The sequence below is a fragment of the Ptychodera flava genome, chromosome 1, assembly GCF_041260155.1.
Source record: "Ptychodera flava strain L36383 chromosome 1, AS_Pfla_20210202, whole genome shotgun sequence".
Taxonomy (NCBI): Eukaryota; Metazoa; Hemichordata; class Enteropneusta; family Ptychoderidae; genus Ptychodera; species Ptychodera flava.
Genome location: NC_091928.1, coordinates 57,084,308 through 57,089,484, shown reverse-complemented (window position 1 = coordinate 57,089,484; position 5,177 = coordinate 57,084,308). Strand labels below are relative to the sequence as shown.

Sequence of the window (5,177 nt, the reverse complement as noted above, 5' to 3'; positions counted from 1 at the left end):
GATGCTTTTCGAGTAATTAATTCAGTAATTTTCTAGCGAAATAGAAAGGCAACAGGAAAAAGGTGACCAAATTTATAAAGACTTCAACAGAGTTTAAGAACTGTTGAACAGTAACGTTGTGAACTTTAATGACGTCAATACACTTTGCACTTGTAGACAGGACTATCAGTTAGAATATGCGCCTTGAAAGTGAAAGACTCAGATTGTGCTAAAACTCTCGTCAATGAAACTTTCATGCATTCACTTTCGAAATCAAGAATAAAATCAGGGGCCGTCGTAAAAGTTTGGCGATAGAGAAACAAACCGCCCTACCTTCACGGATATTTGAAATTCAAAAGAGCTACCATCCCTTGTCAACTTTGTGAGGAAACTATAACGTTCGATTTTCGGAAAAGTTAGACGGCGAAAATATTTCTGACTCCAAGAGCTCTGATCCCTCACAAGTGATACGAAAGAAAAGAATTGTAAAAATTTGAGAATCTAAGTAAATGTCCCTCAAGAGCATTCTACCTTAAAATAACCTTAATGATTACAAACAATTGCATGGAGTGTAATTTATTGAAAGTGAGCAACAAACAAACATATTATTGAATATGTTGATTTTTCCTATTGATCCAAATCAATGAGTTATGAGTTATTTCATGTGTAGATTAATCATATTTCTGAGGTTTCAAACACCTTGAAAATCAACACAGGCAGAAGATCACAAGGTGTTAAAAAATTGTATACCTTACTAGCTGTTACATGATATCATGCTATAAATTGAATAGCGACATTTGGATGTAGCTTTAATTTACAATTGCAAATTCGTATGTCAAAGAAGTCACAAATACTGAATTTGATTTTAATGCAACATAGTGCAGCTTTATTTCATCAAGATTAATAGTGATTGTGCAAATATCAGTTACAAAAAAACATCGCTTACAATGACTATGCAAATCATCCTACCACAAGCAATCACATACCAGTGACACTCTGCTTGCTGTCTCAAGAGACAGCGTAAACTCTGGAAAATTTACATGTTCTCAGTATTGTCAATAAGTCAATTCTCGGAACATAACAGAGCCTTGCCATCACGCAGGAGGGCCATTCAGGACGGTCCTAAAACAAAGTACAATATACTCCTCTAATTATTGTATCTTCCTCAATTTTTACACGAACGAACTTACGAAAACTTTGCAAAATCCTTACAATAAAGTGCACATTAGCACTGCCTGATGATAATCTCGAAAATAAACAAGTTTTAATGATAATATTGTGTGTTGTATGACATCCAGATAACATCAGATGACAATCTAGACTTAGAAAGGGTATTTACTGACAAGTTGCTGTAACTATTCAACTTATTGTGGAGATAAGGACACTTAGAAGCTATTACAATCACATAGATAAATAAATATACTTGTGTTGTTCAATTACCAACAAGCAGTTCTGAATATGACCTAGATTCTCTGGTGCCACTCTTGTTTCTGACCTAGCACGTCAAGTTGTACATTAAGCCAAGAAAATGAATGCCTTTTAGCTATATGTAGTATCTGTCTAAGGGCAATTATCATGTCAGCATGTAGTATTTACACCGACATAAAATGTGAAATGGCTACATATGATAGCCTTGTCGCAACCTGACAAACATTAAAAACTAGACAGGCATAAATAACCAAATCCCACATTTATGTGAAACAAAACAATTGTGCTTTCATAAAATGTCAAAACTAGTTGACACTGCCAAGTAAATTAAATATCGTTAGTAACACACAAATACTTCTCTAAAGAACACACAAACATAAAATATTAAAACATCAAATTTCTTAATTACCGTCGTAAAACTAAAAAATGCTCATCTTTAAAGCCATCAACACGTTATCTACTCTGTCACCTTTGTCATGAAAACTGTTTTCTTGGCCGCTTTCCTTCTGTTTGGATATGAATTTAACTTGTAAGATACATACCCTTCCTCTACTTCTTTTCCTGACAATTTTTTCTAAATTCACAATGAATTATGCATTACCGAACGCATGCACACCTAACGTTTTGTAATAATTAATACCTGCAAGTACAGTAGTAAAACGTCAAAATCTCAAACGTTCTAGAATATAATAAGTATGTATAACCACTCACTTATGAATATCAATCTATCATTTGAAATAAAAACCTTAAAGTTTACAGTTCTCATAAAACGATTGATAACATTGCTTCTGATATAAATAATTATAAAGAGCGACAAATGAATATTTATATCAATATTGTGAATTTCTTTGTCAACAATCTTAAGGAATAACAAACACAAAATGTGAAATAATACTGCCATAACTTGATTACATTTTGATTACATTTTGACTTGATTGAGCTTCACTATTCAGAGTGCAATCGCCAATAATTAACTGGATTTTATAGCCTTTTCTCTGCATGACTTTTGGATATCATATTGTACATATTGCAGATAAATTTCAAAGATTCTGCTCGTTATCCCTTGTAATCTTGATTAAAATGTTTCGAAAATTTCAATGTGCAGGAAGGGAATCTATTTAATATGTTTACATGGTTTCTTGTTTTGCTGTTTATGTACCCGGATAAAGAACATATACTTTTCATACTTATCGCCACGACGTTTCTGTCACTTAGATTTACTCTTCTATTGAAATTTCATCGGTTACCCTAAGGAAATAAGGATTATTAAGGTTTAGTTTGGAAACTACAAGGTATATAACTTGTCTTATACAAATACCACATTACATTGCAAATTAAAAATAACCATTATCCGATGAATTGTCATGTACAGACCGATTCAGAAGGGTTAAAATTAGGTCTCCATAGTCAAGCATGTCCTTTGCATATGATCGGCTTGCTTCACCTTGACTGTATCTTGAACGATGTGAATCCTTCAGTAAAGCTCGGCCAATCGTACCCTAAGGAAGAAATTGAACAAAAACATATGACCTAACACAGACTCTTGGATTTCAAAAAATCTGTAAACGTCAATGTTCAGAAAAAAAAATTGTAGTGTAGAGCTTATACACAAACAGTACGTTTATTTTGCCAATCGAATAAATGGAATTTAAACAGGACTGCATGTCATAAGATAGATTGCTCATGACGTTATAAAAAGACAAAAGAATGTATCTATAATCTAAATGAAACGTTTATGTAGATAATCATTAATAGATAATTATGGGAAAATGATTAAACATAAAACGAGTCACCAACAGAAAAAAGATAGTAAACTCACCAGAGAAGTTGTTTCGATTAAGATTGATTCTTTACAAACATTGTTGTGAATGGTTTTCTTTTCATGCAAGTATGTCAGGGATCTAACAATGTCGACAGCAATCAGGTAATTTCCAAAACAGTGATGTCACCATTTAATAATCTCAAGTAGCTTGACAGCCGTTTTTGCTCTGGGGGTGGTAACGACAAATAGGCAGGGTCGTACTGATTATTACGCATTGACTGCTTTGGCAGAGAATCTGGAAGAAAACCAAATTTTGTAGTCAGACATATTTTTCGTGCTATAACAGCCAATCTTAAAACGACATACCATTTAAAAAAGCTACATTTGCTGTTCAGAGAGATGATGTACAGAAGTTGTTGATAACTAAGTCAGCGTTATATAGCATTACTGATAATTCATAAATGTTAAGTACTGGTATTTTAAATTGTATGAAATTCTGACAAATACATGACATACCTAGCACGAGAGAATGTGATTTTCCGTGTGATGATGCGTCTGTAGACTTTGACGATGTCTTAGCTTTGATGAGGGATATTGTGTATAGGTAAGGGTTCATGGCAGAGTTGATAGGTAAGATGAAGACGGCACTCCATGCATAGACAGAACCTGGAATTGTGACTGTGTCAGTCAAGGCAAGAATAACCATCACAGAGATTGGAACCCAGCAGAAGAAATCAGTCAATACTATCACTGCCATCCTCTTTGCAATGGTGACAGATTCTTTTTGTCTCGCTCTTGAATTGACAGACGACGCTTTTGATACCAGACGTATTTGCATGTACATGAACACATAACAAGCGAAGATTACAGTAAAAGATAAGAGATTCAAGAAAAGGAAAATCACGACAGAGTATTCCCATCCGGGAGAACTCTCATTTGTCAGATGCAGAGACAGACAGACCGGGGAACGACCATAGTAATTATCACCAAAATAAGGTATGTCAGTTAGAGGCAACAAGCTGATGAAAGTAATCATGACCCAGCCTGCAATCGTTACTACAATTGCAGATTTCAGCTTGAAGTGGAAAAACCTGAAAGGATACGAGATGGCCATAAAGCGATCAAGTGTCATAATAGTCAAAGTGAAGACAGACACTTCACTTGATAAAGCTGCAAGAAACCCAGCAAACTTGCACAAATGACCTCCAAAATTCGTCATGTTGAACATACGTGCCACGGTAATAAATATCAGTAATTGCAATAATCAACATGTATATACCCATGCAAAAATCTGAAATAGCCAAATTCCAAATGAAAAACGAATCAACCTTTACTAGATCCCTTTTTTTGATTCGCCTGATGATTACAAAGAAGTTACCGATCAGAGCTGACAGGCCTATGATCCAAACAAAAAACCTTAAAGCTTGATTCGCCATGAGATCTTCACAAGATGAAAAAGCATCTGCCTCGGGCGTGCATTTCTCGACATTTTCAAGCTGTCGCACCATACAGCAATACCTATAAGCATCAGTATATCTGGAATCGAAGAAAGAGAAAATCATATTGCATGAATCTGAAACAGCCTCTGATATTAAGAGCGGTACTTCTAATTGTGCAGTGTGTTTTATTGCTGTGCTAAAATCATATTTTGCTAAACTTGAAACAGAAACTAATTTAACCAAGAGACGATATGAGATATTGGCTACCGACGTTGATATGAAAACTGTGAAAAAGAGGATTGATCTGTAGGCTTTCTATACAATATCAACGAATCTAATTTGGTCAAAATGTCTGCAATGCATTTGGTTTTGGCACATTCTCACCTAAGTCGATGTTGTTCGCGCTCCTGTTAACTTTAGTGGATGTTGAAGGTGCAAGGAAAGGAAAGATTCTTAACGATTCAAAAAGATGACGTTTTCATGCTTTCCACAGTACATAATATAACCTTTAAGACTATGCTATGGCCAGTCTGGCAGGATTGCATCATGACTTGGGATGCGACGTATAT

General features: G+C 34.8%; 1 long non-coding RNA gene across 1 annotated transcript; it reads right to left on the bottom strand.

Moving 5' to 3' along the window:
* Nucleotides 1-840: 840 nt before the first annotated feature.
* On the bottom strand, nt 841-4,705 carry LOC139141814 (uncharacterized). The gene is made up of 3 exons (XR_011554253.1): nt 3,686-4,705; nt 3,227-3,464; nt 841-2,906 (listed from the first exon to the last, which is right to left on the bottom strand). It is a non-coding gene; the product is annotated as an uncharacterized lncRNA (long non-coding RNA).
* Nucleotides 4,706-5,177: the final 472 nt, after the last annotated feature.